The sequence below is a fragment of the Mus musculus genome, chromosome 11, assembly GCF_000001635.26.
Source record: "Mus musculus strain C57BL/6J chromosome 11, GRCm38.p6 C57BL/6J".
NCBI classification, from domain to species: Eukaryota; Metazoa; Chordata; class Mammalia; order Rodentia; family Muridae; genus Mus; species Mus musculus.
The window spans coordinates 53,302,372-53,324,477 of NC_000077.6; the positions used below are offsets into that span (position 1 = coordinate 53,302,372).

The window sequence follows — 22,106 nt, forward strand, 5'->3', positions numbered from 1 at the left end:
TTTTTTGTTTTGTTTTGTTTTGTTTTACTTATATGAGCACACTGTAGCTGTTTTCAGGCATACCAAAAGAGAGCATAAGATCCTATCACAGATTGTTGTGAGCCATCATGTGGTTGTTGGGAATTGAACTCAAGACCTTTGGAGGAGTAGCCAGTGCTCTTAACCGCTGAACCATCTCTCCAGCTCCTTGTTTGTTTGTTTTTTTTTTAAAGATGTATTTATTTTATGTCTATGAGTACACCATTGTTCTCTTCATACACACCAGAAGAGGGCATCCGATCCCATTATAGATAGTTGTGAGCCACCATGTGGTTGCTGGGAATTGAACTCAGGACCTCTGAAAGAGCAGTCAGTGCTCTTAACTGCTGAGCTTGCATTTATCAATTTATCTATGTGCCATGGTATAAATGTAGAGATCAGAGGACAACTGTGGGTTCCAGGAATTGAACTCAGACATGAAGCCTGGTGGTACCTACAGAGTCTTCTGGCCAGCCCTTACATTGGATGGCCTACAGTAAGTTTTGTATTCCTAGAGGACAGATCCAGTAAGAGTAATCACCCAAAAAGTTAATATCCAAGCAAACAAAGCACTTACCATTTCTTTGAAAGAAGAGTCTCTCCGAATTTATTGCTGCCTCTGGAGGCATTTCATTCATTAGTAGCCAAAATGGTACCATCTTTAAATTTGCCAATTACCAGAAGATCCTCACATTTGAACTAAAGACAATAACCAGATGCTACTGGAAAGGGTAATAGGGTCTTATAAATGAATACATAACAAACCTTTAGAAAAAGAGAGTAAGCTAGGGAGAGTGGCCCACTCCTGATATACCAGCAGTTACAAGGCTGCGGCAGTAGGAGCAGGGGAAGATCAAGACTAACCTCAGGAGCTGGCAAAATGGCTCAGTGGTTAAGAGCGCCGACTGCTCTCCCGAAGGTCCCGAGTTCAAATCCCAACAACCACATGGTGGCTCACAACCATCCGTAACGAAATCTAATGCCCTCTTCTGGAATATCTGAGGACAGCTACAGTGTACTTACATATAATAAATAAATAAATCTTAAAAAAAAAAAAAAAGACTTACCTCAGCTACATAGTTAAAGGACGGCCTGGACTACATGAGACCTTGGAGAGAAAGAACAACACATCCAAAGGCCAAAAGGAGCAGAGCATAGATGTACATGCCTGTAATCCCACACTCAAGAGGTAGTGGCAGAAGGACCAGACCAGCCCTAGAATAACAGAATAATTCAAGGCCAACTTGGATGACAGAAAACTATAGCCATATAAATGAATAAGTGTAAAAATAATCTGGGGCTGGTGAGATGGCTCAGTGGGTAAGAGCACCCGACTGCTCTTCCGAAGGTCAGGAGTTCAAATCCCAGCAACCACATGGTGGCTCACAACCATCCGTAACAAGATCTGACTCCCTCTTCTGGAGTGTCTGAAGACAGCTACAGTGTACTTACATATAATAAATAAATAAATCTTTAAAAAAAAAAATAATAATCTGAATGTCTAATAGTGGCTGAGTGGGGTTTTTTGTTGTTGTTTAGTAAGTATTGGGGTTTGAACCTAAGGGCTTTGCACAGTAAATGAATTTTTTGACTGATGTGTGTGTGTGTGTGTGTGTGTGTGTGTGTACATATGTGTACATATAAATATATATGTATGTACATGTATATATAAATATTGTATATGTAAAACACACACACATACATTGAAATCTGCAGCCTTAAAAAATGAATGAGGGGCTGGTGAGATGGCTCAGTGGTTAAGAACGCCGACTGCTCTTCTGAAGGTCCCGAGTTCAAATCCCAGCAATTACATGGTGGCTCACAACCATCCATAACGAAATCTAGTGCCCTCTTCTGGAGTATCTGAGGACAGCTACATATGTACTTACATATAATAAATAAATAAATCTTAGGGAAAAAAATGAATGAAGGCTGGGCAGTGGTGGTGCAAGCCTTTAATCCCAGCACTTGGGAGGCAGAGGCAGGCGGATTTCTGAGTTCGAGGCCAGCCTGGTCTACAGAGTGAGTTCCAGTATAGCCAGGGCTACGCAGAGAAACCCTGTCTCAGAAAACAAAAAACAAAAAAACAAAAAAAGAGAATGAAACTAAGGTGTGGTAGCGCAGATCTCAGAGACAGAGGTAGATAGATCTCTGATAGTTCAAGGCCAGCTAGGTCTACATAGTGAGACCCTGTGCCAAAACAAACAAGCGTGAATGAAACTGATCCAAGCAACAACGTGGAGGAACACTGAAACATGACAAAGGAAAGAAGCCGAACTCCACGGGAGAAACTGCAGGACTCCACCCTGTGACAAACCCGGAATGGCCTGAGGGATACTGACTGACTGACAGACTTGTGAGGAGAGAGCCTGAAGAGTTACGTGTCAGTTACTGTTACAGTTTCCCTTAGGATGAAAACTTCAGTAATGTTGGCTCAACCTTGTGAATATATTTGGTGACTCTGGTGTGAAATTTTAAGGCAGAGTCACATGTAGCCCAAGTTAGTTTTAAACTCTGGGGTTTTTTTGGGGGGAGATGGAGTTTTGGATTTGAATTTAGGTTTGTTTTTGTTATTGTTCCCAGACAGGATTCTCTGTGTAGCTGTGGCTGTCCTAGAACCCATTCTGTAGACCAGGCTTGGCTTCCAACTCAGAGATCCATCTGCCTCTGCCTCCCTAGTGCTGGGATTAAAGGCATGCGCCACCACCCAACTAAAATGGTAAGTTGTATGTTACAGATTTTTTCTTCTTAAATTTTTTTCAGTTTTACTTTATATGTATGGGGTTTTGCCTGCATTTATGTCTGTGTACCATGTGTACACAGGCCTGGTGCCCTCAGAGGTCAGAAGATGGATCCCAAGAAACTGGAGTTGGGGATAGTTGTGAGCCACCATGTGGGCTCTGGGAATCAAACCCAGGTTTACAAGAATTCTTAACAGCAGAGCAATCTCTCCAGCCCCTACTTTTTTTTTTCAATTTATTTGATTCGTATGGGTGTTTTACCTGCATTTTATATGTATGTTCAGTTGTGTCTGCAGAGACCAAAAGAGGGTGTCAGATTTCCAGAACTGGAATTAGAGTTGATTGTGAGTTGCCTTATGGGTGCTGGAAATCAAACCCTGGTCTCCTGCAAGAGTGGCCAGTGTTTTTAACCACTGAGGATTCTTTCCAACCATGTTACATACTTTATAGTGCAATTTTTAGAGCTTCGAGGAAGTCAGCGGAGGTGGTACTATATGCCTATTGGTCCAGCTATTTGGAAAGCTAAGCAAAAACTTCCCTTGAAAGACGGTCATGGCAAACACCCATACTCCTGAGCCTTAGAAGGAGAAAGCAGGAGCATCAGAACTTCACCGTCAGTCTCAGCTACATCAGAACCTCAAAGTCAGCCTGGCCAACAGAGATTCTGTCTTCATTTTGTTGTTTGTTTATTCAGGGGGGAGCAGGAGTATAATATGCAAGCCTAGCTAGCTTGTAGCTCACTATATCGACCTGTGTGCCTCTGCCCAACAAGTACTGGGTTTTTAGGCAGATAGAAGACACCACTGTTCCTGTGAGACCTTGTTGTAAAAATAATAAAAAAGGATTCTTTGGACCCAAGAGCTCAATGCTAGTCTAGTTAACATAGGAAAAAAAAACACCTAAAAAATAAACTCACTGACCTTTGTTAAGGTTGGCCTTGACTGTCCTTCCTCCGATTCTTGTCCTGCCTGTAGGAGATACAGAACCCCTGTGACTGCATTGGTTTTACTTTTTTTTTGTTTGGTTGGTTTTTTGTTGTTGTTGTTGTTGTTGTTGTTGTTGTTGTTGTTGTTTTTGAGACAGGGTTTCTCTGTGCAGCCCTGGCTGTCCTGGAACTCACTCTGTAGACCAGGCTGGCCTCGAACTCAGAAATCCGCCTGCCTCTGCCTCCCAAGTGCTGGGATTAAAGAAAGGCGTGTGCCACCACGCCCGGCTTTGGTTTTACTTTTGACAGAGTCCTGTCTCACCTGAGTTATCAAGTGCTGGACTACCTAGTCCAAAGTGTCCTCACAACCTGAAAGATTTACTGACCTTCTCCTGGTAGCAGAGATTTTTAATTCCAGCATTTGGGAAGCAGAGGCAAGAAGATCTTTGTGAGTTCAAGGCTGGCCTGGTCTGGTAAGTTCCAGTCCAATTAATCAAAGCTATGGAGTAAGACTCTATTTAAAGAAGGTGGGAAGAAGCTGAGACTCTCCATCTGCCTTCTCTTGGAAGCCTTCCTCCAACCTTTGGCTAAACCACTAAAAAATAAAAAAAATAAAAATAAAAATATATATATATATTAAAAATATTTTTTTCCTCCCAGCTTTGTAACCAACATCAACATGCCCTGTTGGCCCTACTAGTCTTTTCCATTCAGAATGTCACAGCTCAAGTTGGGCATAGTGGTGCACATCTATCTTTAACCCCAGCACTTATGAAGAACAATGTGAGTTCGAGGCTATCCTGGTCTACAAATTGAGGAAAGCCAGGGCTAATACACAGAGAAACCCTGTTCCAAAAAAAAAAAAGCCACAACTTTTTAACAATTTGTCTTTCTCAAATAAAATATATCAGTCACGGAGTACTCATCCTGCTAAAAATAGTTTCCTGGATCATCAAACTTATAGCTCAAGAGGCTATTCTGGGATATTTAAATATACAAAATCAAAAAAGTTATTTGAGAATTGTGAAGAATGTGAATGGCAGGGTTCCCAGAGTCTCAACTGCACAGCCGTGGAGTTTCCAGGACTTGTGGTGCTGGAGGATCTGTGTGAAAACTCATGTCAGCATACAGGTTTGCATCCAGCAAGCATCCTGAACACTGTAGAAACAGGAAGTTATCTGGTTATCTGGTGTTTTTCTCTGGTACAGCTTAGTTCTGGTTAAACTTAGTTCTAAGCAATCAAAAATAATGCTTGGGTTTTTTGTTTGGTTTTTTTTTTTTTTTTTTTTTTTTTTTGGTTTTTCAATACAGGGTTTCTCTGTGTAGCCCTGGCTGCCCTGGAACTCACTCTGTAGACCAGGCTGGCCTCGAACTCAGAAATTCGCCTGCCTCTGCCTCCCAAGTGCTGAGATTAAAGGCGTGCGCTACCACGCCCGGTGCTTGTTTATTTTTAAATGTACAGCATTCATAAGATACCCACCAAGAGACTAAATGTTCTCAGTCAGTTGAGAACTCATAATCCCCGCCTACCTACCGAGTGGTCACTAGGATCCTTGGCCTTCTGCCAATCACTAGTGTTCTGATGAAGCTCCGCTTGAGTAATGATATCCTTCTGGCCTCCCCCACCTCACAATGAGTAGAACAATGGGCTTCAGTCAAAGCAACTCCCGGTTCTTAAATTCCAGAACTCCAAGCTGGACTTGGTAGCCCACACCTGTGACCCAGCACTTTCAGAGGCTAAGAAAGAGAGTGAGCTTGAGGGCAGCTTAGGCTACATGGGACATACAAGAAGGTTCTGTCTAAACAAACAACAAAACAACAAAGACAGGCCAGGCTGAGAAACGGTGGTTGAGCAGAGTTCAGTCCGGGTTGTTTTCACTGCAGCAGTTTCCTGTTATGCTTTTCTGATATAAACACGGGGCCGGGGGTATGGTTCAGTTGCTACAGTGCTCGAGGGGCATGCACAAAGCCCTAAGTCCAATGCTCAAGTACATCCTGACGTTGCATTCAGAAGCCTACCACAGGGTGGTCATCCATTACATAGTTTGATGCCAGCCTGCGCTGCATAAAGCACACACCACCACCACCACCAACAACAACAACAGCAACAACAAACCCTATGGTCAATTCCATCCCACAGCAGTAACATCCTTAGGTCACTACTCAACTCAAACTGTCTACTTCCTTAGCAGCACTATGTGTCATTGAGTTCTTCCTCCAAGCCTCTTACTCTTGCCCTTATTCAGGCAGCTCCTCCTACACATCTGCTCTGTAGTGTCATCAGCAATCTCAGTCCTTTGCCTCTTCACAACCTAAAATGCCAGGTGAACTTTGCACAGACTTCTACAGGCCTTACAAGCTGATAGGATCCAATTTAACTCTAAGCCCTTTGATCACCAATAATTTCCCTGGTATGAGTCACAGTCTCTTTATCCCCAACCAGCCCTAGGCTGGGCCTTCTTCCATCTCCAGCAGCTGACATTCCAACTCTATGCCTGAGTCCTCTCTGTTGGCCTTGTCAGCTGACAGCACAACCTGCTCACTCCAGCTACCCCTGACCCCCCAGCAGCAGCCACTAGCTCATTTCTACAGTTTAAAGTTTCTGGGTCATTTTTAATTTTGATGTTCAGACTAATCAGTATTCAGCAAATCCTGGGCTGGTTTCCATCTGGCCAAACCACAGTCCTCTTATCTCAGGAGGCAGGCAGTACTCTCTGGTTCTTGATTAGTAACAATGATTTTAAGGCCTTGTGACCCTTATAATAGATTCACTTCCACAGTTCCTCACAAAGGGTGAGCAAGGGGCCTAAGGGTGTTGTTTCGTGATAGAACATTTACACAGCATGTAGGACCCAAGTCTAATCCCTAGCATTAGGGGAGAGACAGAGACAGAGAGAAAGAGAGACAGAGAGTCAGAGTGAAGCAAGTCAGAGAGCCTGTAACCCAATACAGGATCAGAGCTATGTGGACTAGCAGCAAGTTCACATGGCTCTCAGCCCAGACATTGCTTCACAACCAAAAGGGGAGCATTTATTTTCCTGTTGTCATCTAGTTAATGTGCAAATGCAGTGTGAGTTCAAACTCTAAATATATCCCAGATGCTTACAGTCTGACACTTTTGACAGCAGCAGTGCACGCCCTAACTTGGTCTCTAGGGAATGGCACAGAAATCCAGTTGTAGCTAAAGGCAGGAACAGAAACACCGAGCAAGGAGACCATGAGCTGAGCTCTGTGGGAGCATCAGGAGTCTTCTTCCTACAAGTCAAAGGCAAAGCCTCAGACAGAAAGCAAACAGCATCCAAAAGCAGCTTTCACTACAGAGATACTGCAAAGTAAGAAGCACAAGAGCATCCGTGCTCTTGAAATGCTTTGAAAAATAAATAAACAAACTCAAGAAGCTACTCAGCAAAGAGGAAATATAATAGAGTTATTTTTCTTCAGATGTAGGTAACTGAAACTGGGTGTGGAGGTACAGACCTAAGATCCCAGAATTTGGAACTGTGGGGGCCGGAGAATCAGAAATTCAAGATCATTCCCAGCTTTATAGCAAGTTCAAAGTCAGCCAGTAAAACACACACACACACACACACACACACACACACACACACACACACACACGCTGGCGAGATGGCTAAGAGCACTGACTGCTCTTCCGAAGGTCCTGAGTTCAAATCCCAGCAACCACATGGTGGCTCACAACCACCCATGATGAGATCTGATGTCCTCTTCTGGTATATCAGAAGTCAGCTAATAATAATAAATGAATCTTTGGGCCAGAGCAAGGACTGAGCGAGTGGGACTGACCAGAGCGAGCAGTGGTTCTAAAAATTCAACCCTGATAACCACATGAAGGCTCACAATCACCTCTACAGCTACCATGTTCTCACATACATAAAATAAATAAATAATAAAAATCTTAAAAAAAAAAACCTCACACACAGACGGATAATTATCTTTTAGGAATACTTTGTAGTCCATTAAACATGGATATTTATTTATGCCGTTTCAGTCTTTGTTTATTTGGGAGCAGGGGAGGGCTGGAGAGTTGGCTCGGTGGTTAAGAGCACTTGCTGCTCTTCCAGACAACCTGAGTTCGGTTCCCATACACGCACCTTTGCTAGCTTATAAGCACATGCAGCTATACTTCTAAGGGATTCAGCAACTCTCTTTTGGTCTCCATGGGCTCCTGCACACATGAGGCATACACACACAAAATATGCACACAAATAAAAAAATTTTAAGTACATATGTTTAATCTTGAAAATATCATAGTTCAATTGTCAACAAAAACCTAGAGTCACTTGAAACAAAGGAACTCCACGAGAATAAATGCTCAGATCAGATTAGACATTTTCTTTTTTTTTTTTTTAAAGATTTTTTATTTATTATATGTAAGTACACTGTAGCTGTCTTCAGACACTCCAGAAGAGGGCGTCAGATCTTGTTACAGATGGTTGTGAGCCACCATGTGGTTGCTGGGATTTGAACTTCAGACCTTCGGAAGAGCAGTCGGGTGCTCTTACCCACTGAGCCATCTCACCAGCCCCAGACATTTTCTTAAGAGCTAATTGAGGTAGGCAGGCCCAGCCTACTGTGGGTGATTCCATAGCTAGCCCTATGGGAGAAAGCTGCTTTCTGTACACACTGGCAACACTTGAACATATCCAAAGGAAGGCTTTATCAATTCTGGAGCCTGACCCAGAGAGGCCTCTGCTAACTAACAATGGTACCTTTGACAGGGTCATATCCATGTCAGCATGCTGAGGACAGTGATGGCTCCATGGTGGTAAACGTACTTGCCACTTCACTTGACAATTTGAATTGATCCTGAAACCTACATGATGAAAAGAGAAAACTAACTCCAACAAGCTGTCCTTTAACTTCCCTGCATGTGTGTGTGTGTTCGAATGTGCAAGTGCATGCCCCCCCCCCACACACACACACGCAGATGTGCATATATACATGTTTAAAAGTACAAAAATAATTTTTTAGGAGTAATTACTGGAGTCATCCAGTTCTCCCAAGGGAGTAGGCAGACAGACCCTAAACATTTGCTCCAGCATCAAGACTCCATATGCCCCGTGCTCACAAAGAGCAGATCACCCACTTTGATTAAAGAAAGTAAAGGAATTCCAGGCTGTCAAATTGGTTGAATTACAAGCTCACAGAGATATACCAGTCTTTGCTTCTAGAGTGCTGACATTAAAGGCATGTACCGCAAACCCAGCCTCTGTTCGTTTCTGTAACAAGATTGTTTTGTCAGGGTTACTACTGCTATGAGGAAAAAGCAAAACTATGCAGTCTATGTAGTTTTGGCTGTCCTGAGTTTTGATATGTAAACCAGGCTGGCCTTGAACTTTCAGAGTATGTCTGCCTCTGTCTCTAAGTGTGAGGATTAAAGGACTATGCCCTCATGCCCAGCTTAGCTGCTCTCTTACAGAACCGAGAACAATTAGCCCAAAGGTGGCCCCACCCACACTAATCACTAAATAAAATGCTCTGATGTCTTGCCTACAGCCCAGTCTCATGGAGACAAAAGACTCACTTCTAAGGCTTCCCTGGTTGGCAATTTTCTGTGTACCTCAGGCTTAGAGTTTATGATAATGGGATTACAGATGAGCATGGCCACACCCAGCCCTCTATTCAAATTGTCTTCCTTTAGTGAATAGTGTACATAAGGAGGCTAGAAGAAAACCTTTGAGAGAAGGTTGTCTCCTTCTATCCTGTGGGTTCTGCAGATCAAACAAGCCATTAAGGTGGGCATTGAGAGTCACCTCACCAGCTCTCTTTATGAGATGCTTTCTCTGTAGCCCAGGCTGACCACAAACTCACCATTCTCCTGCAGAAGCCTAATGAACGCTGGGATTGCAACTATAGAGCACCACAACCAACCAGAAGATTTGGAATCAGTTACTTGTTTTGCTTCAAGACTGGGTTTCTCTGTGTAGTCCTGGCTGTCATGGACCTCACTCTGTAGACCAGGCTGGCCTTGAATTTACAGAGATCCACCTGCCTCCTTCTCTAGAGTGCTGGGATTGAAGCACCACTCTGGCTAATTACTTCTTTGTAAATAAACTTGCACAAACGTCACCACCACACACACACATTTGTGTCCTTTCTCTTTCCTTACCCCCACCTCCCACCCCCTGGTGCGGCCCCCTTTCTCCTTATCCTATGCATTGGCTGCTTCTTGGCTCTCAAAGTATATGCAGGACCAGCTCTAAATAAGCATGAAAGTTGAAGACCTGTGGTTTTTGTTTTCCTGGTCTCACTCCATTGCTGCTCTGGCTGGCCTGGAACTTGATATGTAAAGTGCAAAACATGTAAATTTTTGGTTCACCCTCAAAACAAGTGAGTTCCCGTGAAAGAGTCTGTTTCCTCAGCTTAGATGAGTCAAGCTGGTTTGATCAAGTGTACATGTGGGCACAAGGTGAGCTACACTCAGTTCTGTCATCAAGAACTAGACGAAAACACCCCCAAAATGTGTGACAGTTACTTTAAGAAGAGAAAGGGTGTGCACAGGTTTCCAATGAGCTAAGTGGTCTAGACAGGCCTGGGCAGGCTTTGAAATAAGCATGGGATGGGATGGAGACTCTGACTTTCCTAAGGTCCTAGGAGTATCAGAGGTGATAAGTTCAAGCAGAGGAGTGGAGAAGACCTGATTCAAGAGGAAGTAATAGACATTGAGAGTCAGAAGCAGGGAGTGGGGGGAGGCATCTGCCTCAAGACCACCTTTCTCTGCAGCCCACAAAGAAAAACCATGAGGTGCTTGGGTTTGTAAGAACAGCAAAGTAGGATCTAGCTTCATATCTGGGTGAGACATAGGACAGAAAAAGATGCCCAAGGGAACTGACAATGGAAACGCTGGTGTGAGGGTGGGGCAGAGGCTCTGAGCTCAGTCACTGCCAACAAAATTTAGGTTTTTCTGTTGACAGGTGGGTCCTTATTCATGCTTCTCTTCCTCCCTCCTCCCCTTCTTCTTCTTCTTCTTCTTCTTCCTCTTTTCTTCTTGTCCTCCTCCTCCTTCTCCTCCTCCTCCTCCTTCTTCTTCTTCCTCTTTTTTTTTTTTTTTTTTTTTTTTTTTTTTTTTTTTTAGATTTATTTATTATATGTAAGTACACTGTAGCTGTCTTCAGACACACCAGAAGAAGGAGTCAGTTCTTGTTACGGATGGTTGTAAGCCACCATGTGGTTGCTGGGATTTGAACTCTGGACCTTTGGAAGAGCAGTCGGGTGCTCTTACCCACTGAGCCACCTCGCCAGCCCTTCTTCCTCTTTTCTTCTCCTCCTCCTCCTCCTCCTCCTCCTCCTTCTTCTTCTTCTTCTCTCTCTCTCTCTCTCTCTCTCTCTCTCTCTCTCTCACAAGTTCCCATATATTCCAGGCTAGCCTTAAACTCAGAACCAAAGATGGCCTTGAAATGATGATGGTTCTGCTTCTACCCTCTAAACTCTGGGTCACAGTCCTGTGCTACCAAGCTCAAAAAAAGAAGAGAAGGGGGCTGGGGAGATGGCTCAGTGGTTAAGAACACTGACTGTTCTTCCAGAGGTCCTGAGTTCAAGTCCAAGCAGCCACATGGTGGCTCACAACCATCTGCAATGGAATCTGATGCCCTTCTCTGGTGTGTCTGAAGACAGCTATAGTGTACTCACACACATTAAATAAATAAATATTTAAAAAAAGAAGAGGAGGAGGAAAGTTTGCTTTGAATATAAACTTAATGTTTTAAAATAATAAAAACAAACTTTTAAAAACTAGGCATGATAGCAAATCTTCAGCTATGTACTAAATTTAAGGCCAGCCTGAGATACATAATATCCTGTCTTAAAAACAACAACAACACAGGGGCTTAAGGTTCACTTCTGTAATCCTAACACTTCAGGCAGAAATATTGCTGAGCTCAAGGCCAATCAAAACTACATTCTGGGGGAGTGGGTGGGTAGGGGAGTGGGGGTGGGTGGGTATGGGGGACTTTTGGTATAGCATTGGAAATGTAAATGAGCTAAATACCTAATAAAAAATGGAAAAAAAAACTACATTCTATGCCCATTTCAAAATAAATTATTCCTCCCTTGAAACCCCTTCTACTCTTCAGAATTCCTTCTCACTTTTCCTTAATAAATCTATGTTCTCTCTGCTCAAAATTAATTAGCTAATTAATGATAAATACTCAAAGTAAACAAAGGAGGGACTGGAGAGATGGGTCAGCACTGAAGAGCACTGTTGCTCTTCCAGAGGACCAAGACTCTGTCCCAAGTACCTGAATAATGGCTGACAACTGTCTGTAACATCAGTCCCAGAGGATCCAACAACATTTTCTGGTCTCTAATAGCATTGTGCACACATGTGCACAAACATACATTAAGACAAAACACCCATATACATAAAAAAGAATTTAAATGAAAAATAAAACCAAAAAAGGAAACAAGAAAATAATTGATAAAAAACATAAAAATCAAGTATGTTAGCTGAGTGAGCGTGACAGAGTTTGTCTCTAATCCCAACACTCCAGAGACTGAGGCAGTCAGACCACTGTGATTGAGAGGCTAGCCTGGTCTATGTTAGTGAGTTCTAGGACTCCCAAGGATAGGTAGAGAGAGGCTGTCTTGAAAAACCAAACGTGATGATGATGGCTCATACCTGTAACCCTAGCATTTGAGAGTAGGAGCTAAAGAGGTCCTTGAGTTCAAGGACAGCCTAGTCTAGAAGTGAGTCCCAGGCACACACACACACACACACACACACACACACACACACACAGAGCATTTGACAGGAAAGGCCTCCAGCTTATTGCAAACACAAGCTCTTCCTCATGATTAGGTCAGCCTGCCCTGGCACTCTGTTGACCTGTGTCAGACTAGACACAGACGCTCCAAATTCCCTTTCCTTGTCTCATAAACTGTGTAAACCATTAGCTGAACTATTTGTCCTCTGAAACTGGCTAGACTTGAAGATAAATATTTCCTGTCTGGCTGACAGACTAAGACTCCCCCTGAGTACAAAACAGCTTAGTTGCTTATAGCTACTAGAAAAGAGGAGTGTGTTAACTATCCCACAGCCAGTTTTGAGGCTACACTGATAAGCTCCTCTATAAACCCCAGGCCTAGCACATGCAAGGCAAGGCTTCTACCACTGAGTAGGAAGGTCTACTCGGGAGGACCTATTAGGAGGTCCTTGCCCACCTAGAGTTAGCAGAGCTTCAGAAATGTATCTATAATGGAAGATAATATGCATCTTCCCCCAAATTAATTTCTCCAAAAAAAGTTACAATAAAAAAGAATAAAAAAATATTGGGGGGGGGGGCGGAGAGATGACTCAGAAGTTAAGAGCACTGACTGCTCTTCCGAAGGGCCTGAGTTCAATTCCCAGCAACCACATGGTGGCTCACAACCATCTGTAATGATCCCTCTTCTGGAGTGTCTGAAGACATATAATAAATAAATGAATATTTAAAAGAAAAGACTGTGGCACCACACACATATATATACACACACACACAGAAAGAAAAGAAAGGAAAGGAAAGGAAAAGAAAAGAAAAGAGAATGTATTTTATTTGTATGACTGTTTTGCCTGTATGTATCACATGCTTGCAGAAGTCCAGCAGAGGGGTTGAAAGTCTCGGATGTAGTTGTGGTTGTGGGCCACCACATGGATGCTGGGAGCCAAATCCAGGTCCTCTGCTAGGGTAGAAAATGATCTTAACTGCCAAGCCATCTCTACAGCCTGAGGTTTGGTTTTGATTGGTTAAAAAAAAAAACTGTCACAGCTGGGCACTGTGGTGCACACTTTTAATCCACTTAGGAGGCAGAGGCAGGCAGATCTCTGAGAGTTTGAGGCTAACTTGGTCTACATAGCCAGGCTATTTACAGAGATCCTGTTGCAAAAACCAACCAACCAAACTGTCACAGAGATACAAATTAGAATAAAGCCTTTAGATCCCCAGGCCCACTCCCCTGCCTCAGATCAGAGTGAGTGACCAGGGAAGTGCAAAAACTGGGAATGAAATGTGGAACTTTTACATAAACCCCACATCACATCCCTGACTTGGCAGATCAGTGCCTGGATGAGGAGTACAGAGATGGTTGACCTTGCCATGAGGGTCAGGGGGGGCTTCCCCTCCGTTCAGCCGCTCTCCTCTTCTGCAAGTCAGGTCAAATAGTTTGACTGAGAAGCCTTTGTGCATGGATCAGCTCTCAGCCCTCGTCGTTTCACACACACAGATTTTGCAGAAAAATCCTCTCCCAGCATGCAATGTTGGACAACATTTTGCTCCTGACACGTTTCTATACTTTTCCACATTTCAGGGACCTGTTATTTATGGAACCTCATACAGGACAAATGACAGTTTACCAAACCTAAACTCTGTTTCCAAAAGAAGAAAAATCTCAGTACGCAGGAGGCAGACACAGGCAGATATTTGTGAGTTCAAGGCTACTCTAGTCTACACAGAGGGTTCCAGGATAGCTAGGGCTACTTCTCAAATTTTTTTCATTTAAAAAAAAAAAACAAGACAAAACAACAACAACACCACCACCTGAAATAGCTCATTTGGTTAATTGCAAGCCCAGCAGGAAAGAAACCCTAGGTTCAGTCCTTAGCATCAAAGGAATTTAAAATCATTGTTGAGAAAAGTAATCCCAGCACAGATGCGGAGGCAGGAGAGTCAGAATTTCAAGGTTACTGTGTGCAGAGAACTGGAAACCGGCCTGGACTACGTGTACCCTTGTCTCAGAAACAAAAGAAGGAAGGGAGAATTAATTCATTGTAAGGAAGTTGTGATAATTAACAATCAAAGGACAGGACAGCCAAATTTAGGAAGATCTATTTCTTTGTTTCTTCAGCGTATAAGTTTGTTCCCTTGCATAGCTATTTATTATCTATCTTTGTCTGTGGGGGTCTTGTTTTGTTTTGTTGTTTGTTTGTTTGGTGGTTTTTTTTTTGTTTTTGTGTTTGTTTTTTTGAGGCTGGGGCTCAATTAGTTCAAGGTGGCCTCAAGCTCATTATGTTGTCAAGGATGACCGTGGATTCCTAATCTTTACAGACCTGTGCCACCATCCTGCAGACAAGCCTATGTTGAACCCTCAATCAGGAGGCGTTCTGCTCGCTCACTCTGTGCAATGCCTCACAGCGGAGGACTGCAGTGTAATTTAAGGACTCTGAGGAGCATGCGCAGCTGCATCTGAAGATGAGAGGCTTGCTCACAGCCCTTTTGTGTATTTTGTTTCTAAGGCTCTCCTAGAAAGTAGAAAGCTCGCCCTGGTGGTGCATGCCTTTAATCCAGCACTCAGGAAGCAGAGTCACACAGCTTTCTGTGAATTCCAGGCCAGGGGGAGATACAGAGTGAGACACTGTCTCAAATAAAATAAGGAAGGAAGGAAAGTGGTTAAAGCAAGATGTCACAGTACTCCAGGGATTTCTGGTCCCACTCTGACCTCTTAAGCCCAGAGAGCCTCATCTATACCCTAAGGCCCAGGATATCTATCCGTATTCCTTTTGCCTGCTACTGCTTTAAAATTAATTAAAGTCCTAGTTAGGGTTCCTACCGCTGTAAGAAAACACCATGACCAAAAGTAAGTTGGGGAGAAAAGAGTTTATTCAGCTTACACTTCCACATTGCTACTCATCACCAAAGAAAGTCAGGATGGAGACTCAACAGGACAAAAACTTGGAGGCAGGAGCTAATAGAGAGGCCATGGAGGGCTGCTGCTTATTGAGTCAATCAGCCTGCTTTCTTATAGAACCCAGGATGACCAGCTTAGGGATGGCACCACCCGCAATGGGCTGGGCCCTCTCTCAAGCAGAACTTGAAGCCAGCTGGAACTAATTGAGACCCAGCCTCAAGAAAATGCCCTATAAATGCTGGATCTCATGAGAACATTTTCTCAGCTGAGGTTTTGTCCTCTATGACTGCTTGTGTCAAGTTGACACAAAACCGACCAGTACAATTAATTAATTAAACATTTATTTATTTGCATAAACAAAATTTATTTATATTATTTTACTTTATTTTTTAATGTACTTATGTTTTATTTACATATGAGTACAAGTGTCAACGTGTGCTTGTGGAGATCAGAGACCAATTTGTAGGAGTCAAATCGCTCCTTCCACCATATGGTTCAGGGGTCAAACTCAGGTCAGGCTTGTTGGCAGCAAGTGTCTTTAGCCTTTAAGAATTCTCCCTAGCCTGTGGCCACTGCTCTTTACAAAACAAATGTTCAGCCTGCTCTAGTCTCCACTATTTAACCAGGTTACTCAGCTGCTTGTCTGCTGCTATAAAAAGGCCCAAGTGGCCGGGTGTGGTGGCGCACGCCTTTAATCCCAGCACTGGGGAGGCAGAGGCAGGCGGATTTCTGAGTTCGAGGCCAGCCTGGTCTACAAAGTGAGGTCCAGGCAGCCAGGGCTACACAGAGAAACCCTGTCTCCAAAAACAAAAAAACAAAAAAACAAAAAAACAAAAAAAAACAAAAGGCCCAAGTGATGTCACAGCAAATGTTTAATTTGGTCTCAATTTTTTTTTTAAGATTTATTTATTATTATACATAAGTACACTGTAGCTGTCTTCTGACACACCAGAAGAGGGTGTCAGATCTCATTACAGATGGTTTGAGCCACTGTGTGGTTGCTGGGATTTGAACTCATGACCTTCAGAAGAGCAGTCAGTGCTCTTGCCTGCTGAGCCATCTCACCAGCTCACTTAATTTGGTCTTAAGACCTAGTTTTTTGTTCTGTTTTGTTTTTTGTTTTTTTGTTTTTCGGGTTTTTTTTTTTTTTTTTTTTTTTTTTTTTTTTTTTTTTTTTGAGACAGGGTTTCTTTGTGTAGCCCTGGCTGCCTGGAACTCACTTTGTAGACCATGCTGGCCTCGAACGCAGAAATCCACCTGCCTCTGCCTCCCAAGTGCTGGGATTAAAGGCATGCGCCACCACCGCCCAGCAAGACCCAGTTTTACTAGTTACATCACTGAGGTTTCTTGAAGTTACTGTTAACCAGTTGTATAAAAGAATAAAAGGGTCAAAACCCCATTTAAAAACCATCCTACCAACCTCGAGGGAAAAGATTAATTGTGAATTCTAGAAGTTAGTTCTTTCCTTTTACCACACAGGACCTGGAAATTGAACTCGGGCCTTTAGTGAGGGTGGCAGCAAGAATCTTTGTCTGCTGAGCCTTATCACCTTCTTCTGATCCTGATGGTTTACACTGTGCTCAGGATCTCACAGGGTCATCCAGAAACTTCTTAGTATTAGGAATGGCTATATCACCTGTAGGGACTGCAAAAGTAAAATGCAATGCCCCTTTGCTGGTGGTACACACCTTTAATCCCAGAACTTGGAAGACAAAAACAGGCAGTTCACTGTAAACTCCAGGCCAGCCTAGTCTACAGACTGAGTTTCAGGATACTCAGTGCTACACACTGTGTCAAAACAAAACAAAAAAGGAAGAATGTTGAGCTGCATGGTGCATGCTTTAATCCCATCAGTCGGGAGGCAGAGGCAGCCAGACCTGAGTGCTTTTGAAACCAGCCTGGTCTACACAGTGAGCTCCAGGATAGCCAGGGCTATGTCGCAAAAACAAAACAGCTAAAAACAAAACAAAACAAAGAGAATGACTAGAGGAAGGTAGCAGAACATGAAATAAGGTATGGGGTGTTCTTACTTATGGGGCTCTCTGGGACTGCACTATTCACCTCTCAAGAAGGTCTTCTCCTAAAACCAGGCACAGTGGCTCATAACTCTAATCCCTTGGGAGGGAGGCAGAAGGACCAGAAATCAAGGCCATCCTCACCTACATGGCAAGGGCCAGACCAACATGGACTTCATGCGACCCTATGTGTCGCTACCATCTCCAACCAGCAGAAAAGAAGCGACAAAACCGATGTCCTTCTCAAGGCAGTTGATTCAGGAACTTAACAATGTGCAGGAAAAAGAATTGCTGACCTCTCTCCGCCATCCCCCTTTATCCCCTCCAGTCCACTCCCCCTCAGCCCAGTCCACATAGGCACAGTTCGTTGGCTCAGGACTACATTGTCACATCATCTGATCTTACATCGTGGTGCATCTGCGCAATGCAGCTCAAGCTACGTGGCTATCTTGAGGGATATGATGAAGTCAGGTGCCAGTCATAAGACTTGGCAGCAGTCCCGGGCGCCATCTTGGGGCCACGGCCACACCCGCTCCTCACACCTATGTAAAAATCAAATATAACAAAATAAGAACCTAAAACAAAACAACAACAAAAAACCCAAAATTGGTCTTTTTTCCTGTTCAGCTTTCATCCTAACCACAGGAATATATAATAGGTCAGAAATGCAACTACCTGTGCCCCAGGCCTTTCCATTCTTCTCTGTTTTTATTAAGGCATCTTATAAAACCAGAATACACTTTAGGAGGCCACCCCAGAAAGAGTCTGCTTTGCCATGGCACATGCCTTTAATCCCAGCACTCGGAAGGCAGAGGCAGGCGGATTTCTGAGCCTGGTCTACAGAGTAAGTTCCAGGACTGCCAAGGTTATACAGAAAAACCTTGTCTCAAAAAAAAAAAAAAAAAAAAAAAAAAAAAGAAAGAAAGAAAGAAAGAAAAAAAGAAAGAAAGAAATTCTGTTTTATATCTACTTAAGTATTCACTCATGCTACATAGAAAATGTAGCTTATTCATGGTTTAAAATTTTTTTTTCAGCAGCATTTACAAAATCATTGTGTCCAAAATTTAGCCTTGTTCTTCTGGACCAAACCTCTGGAAAACAGATACATTAGGTTAGTCTTTCCCTGAGAATACACATAATTATTGTGTTTGGATACATGTGTGGTTAACCTCTAGGCTAAACTGTCTAGGAGGACTTTTAGTTAATGTTCATAGTCTTTTCAAACGATACAACCCAAATATTACAGCAAAAATATCGGCCTCCTCTTTCCTATTTATTTTTACCTCATTCTGTCTCTTGCACTCTCGTACTTGCTCTAATAGAAATCCTTTTAAAACTGGCTAACAAGGAAGGGCGATGATCCAGTGGGCAAAGCTGCCCACAGCCAAGTTGAACAACAGAGTTTAGGACTCATGGGGTGGAAGGAGAGAAATGGCTACAATAAACTGTACTCTGATATCCACACAAGTGTCAAGGCACACTTGTGTTCACACACATACACAATAAATAAATAAATAAAACCTTTTTAGAAATTAATAAGAGCAGGGTCCATACCTATTCCAGCACACAAGGGGCAGAGGCAGGCAGACCTGTGTGATTTTGAGGCCAAACTGACCTACACAGTGAGTTCCAGTATAGCCAAGGGTACATAATTAGACTCTGTCTATTAAAAAAAAAGTTTTAATATTATTGTTAATATTAGTTGGTGTTTGTATTGCTATGAAGAGACACTATGACCACAGCAACTCTTATAAAGGAAAACATGTTGTTGGGGCTGGCTTACAGTTTGTTTAATCCCTTATCGTCGTCACTGTGGGAAGCATGGTGGCATGCACGCAATGGTGTTGAGGAAGGAGCTGAAACTTTTTTTTTTTATTAGGTATTTATTTCATTTACATTTCCAATGCTATCCCAAAAGTCCCCCACACCCTCCCACACCCATTCCCCCACCCACTCACTCCCACTTCTTGGCCCTGGCGTTCCCCCGTACTGAGGCATATAAAGTTTGCACAACCAATGGACCTCTCTTTCCACTGATGGCTGACTAGGCCATCTTCTGATACATATGCAGCTAGAGACACGAGCTCTGGGGGGGTCCTGGTTAGTTCATATTGTTGTTCTACCTATAGGGTTGCAGATCCCCCCAGCTAGGAGGTGAAACTTAATCCACAAGCAGCAGCAGCTGACTGCCACACTAGGCTTACCTTAAACAAAGAGACCTCAAAGCCTGCCTCCACAGTGATACATTTCCTCCAACAAGGCCAACCTGCTCCAGCAAGGGCACACCTCCTAATAGTTCTACTCCCTATGGGCCAGCATTCATACACATGGGTCTTTGGGGGCCATTACTTTTCAAACCATCACAATTATTTAGTAGGAACCTTGAAAGTTTTATGCTGTAGTGTGTGTGTGTGTGTGTGTGTGTGTTGCTAGGGAGATGAAGCCAGGGCTTTTCACATGGTAGTGCAATACTCCTGGGAGCCTTAGCTTACTGGGGACCCCCTGAGTGAACCATGTGGAGCCAGGATCGATACAAAAAGCAAGAGGAATTTATTGTTTCAGTGAACTAGGGTCGTCCCAGACCCAAAGGAGAGGTTGCGACCACCAGTACCCTTTCAGGTGAGTTTTTATATGTTTTCCAGGGGCAGAATAGAGCATCAGCAACTAGGCACAATGTGATTGGTGGAACAGTGCACCCTTTAAACTGATTGGTCTTTAGGGAATGAGGTGACAAGGACTTCGCTTGTCTGAAGGTGAGCAATGGTCAGTCCTGCAGAATATGTCCCCACTGGCAGGTTTGTTCCTGCCCTGTGGTCTGAGAAATGTTAATTAACCTCTCCCTTCCGGAGGGCCAGAGTTTCATGACCTTCCCAAAGTTCCTGAGCTGAGCTTTTCATTAATGGCTATTCATGGTTGTCAACTTGACTATATCTGGAATGAACTACAATCCAGAACTGGAAAGCTCACCTATGATCCTAATCTGGAGGCTGGGAGATACATGTTTCTGACTTGGCATGGAGATCTTGAGGCATAGTGGCTATGAATCCCAGAAGATTAAGTCAGGGAGATCTCTGAGTTCAAGGTCATCTGGGACAAAGCAAGTCCCAGATCCAGGCATGATGGCACACACCTTTAATTTGGGCTACACCTTCTGCTGGAGACTATATAAGAACACTGGAAGAAGGAAGATTCTATCTTCTTCACCTTCTTGCCTCGTGGGGCTGAACTACTGCTAGATCCTTGGACCAATGTTGGGGAGTTGAAGTACAGACTGTAAGTCATCAAATTCTCTTACCCATGAGTTCTGTGACTCTAGAGAACCTAATACACACATACTGGGTAAAAACTCTACCACAGAGCTACATCTCAAGGCCCCAAACTTTCACTCAGGAAATTCATCTGAAGGGGGGAAGGTTGGAAGACGGGCAGATAAGAGGGGATGGGGAGATGAGCAGGCCTGGGATGCATGACGTGAAATCCACAAAGAATCAATTAGAAGTTTTAAAAAGATTTTATCTGGGAAAACAAATGCCTGAACGCAATAAGTCAGGTATGGGCTGGAGGAGGACTAATGAAGAGTGATTTGGTTTTGTAGATATAAAAAAAAATTTTTTCAAGACAGGGTTTCTCTGTGTCGCCTTGGCTGTCCTGGAACTCACTCTGGAGACCAGGCTGGCCTCATATTTGCTATATAGCCCAGGTTGGCCTTAACCTCCTTGTCCTCCTTTCTCTACATCCTGAATCCTGATTTTAGAAACTTGTGTCATAACTTGGGAATTAGACTAGCCTGAGCTAAGTTTCTGGCCAGCCTGAAAAATTAAAGATGTTATCTTTAACAATTAAAAAAAAAAAAAAAAAAAAAGAGGGGCCTGGAGAGATGGCTCAGAGGTTAAGAGCACTGACTACTCTTCCAGAGGTCCTGAGTTCAATCCCAAGCAAACACATGGTGTTTCTGTCTGGTCCTGTCTCCCTCTCCACTCCCCTTACCCCTCCTCCTCTCTTAAGACTCAACCAAACTGAGTAGAATTCAGAGATCTGCATGCCTGTGTCTCCTGAGTGCTGGGATTAAAGGAATGTGCCACCACACCTGGAACTAAATTTCTTTACCTGAAACTTTCTCTGTACCATGCTGGCCTGGAACTCATGTCTGTACTCCCATCACTTATGATTGATTCCTTTCCAGAGCAGCCATGTTGCTGGATTAAAATTCCTCTACACAGCCGGGCAGTGGTGGCGCATGCCTTTAATCCCAGCACTTGGGAGGCAGAGGCAGGCAGATTTACAAGTTCGAGGCCAGCCTGGTCTACAGAGTGAGTTCCGGGACAGCCAGGGCAACACAGAGAAACCCTGTCTCAAAAAAAGACCAAAAAATCCTCTACGCAGATCTTTGAAAGAAAAATCAAAAACAAAAAAAAAAAAACCAAAACAAAACAAAAAACCAACCAAACAACAACAAAATCAGAATGATCCAGTCATCATGACGACACCTGTAATTTCTTGGGGTTTTTGGTGTTTTGTTTTTTGAGACAGTTTGTGTGTGCAGCCTTGGTTTTCCTGAAACTCCCTGTGTAGATGAGGCTGGCCGTGAATCCCATCAAGTGTTGGAATTAAAGATGTGGGCCATTACTTCCTGGCCTTTTTGGTTTTGTTTGGTTTGGTTTTGAGCTAGGGCCATAAGTTTTCCCAGGTTGGCCTCAAAAACATAGCAATCCTCTTGCCTCAGCCTCCAAAATCCTGGATTACAGGATTTTTTTTTTTTAGGATTTTTTGAATACTACAAAATTCCAC

At 43.4% G+C, this 22,106-nt stretch overlaps 1 long non-coding RNA gene across 1 annotated transcript; it reads right to left on the minus strand.

Annotated features, from left to right (window-relative positions):
- Positions 1 to 1,033: 1,033 nt before the first annotated feature.
- On the minus strand, positions 1,034 to 5,410 carry Gm30525. The gene is made up of 3 exons (XR_388638.4): positions 5,219 to 5,410; positions 3,680 to 3,727; positions 1,034 to 1,233 (listed from the first exon to the last, which is right to left on the minus strand). It is a non-coding gene; the product is annotated as a predicted gene, 30525 (long non-coding RNA).
- Between the last annotated feature and the right edge of the window lie 16,696 nt (positions 5,411 to 22,106).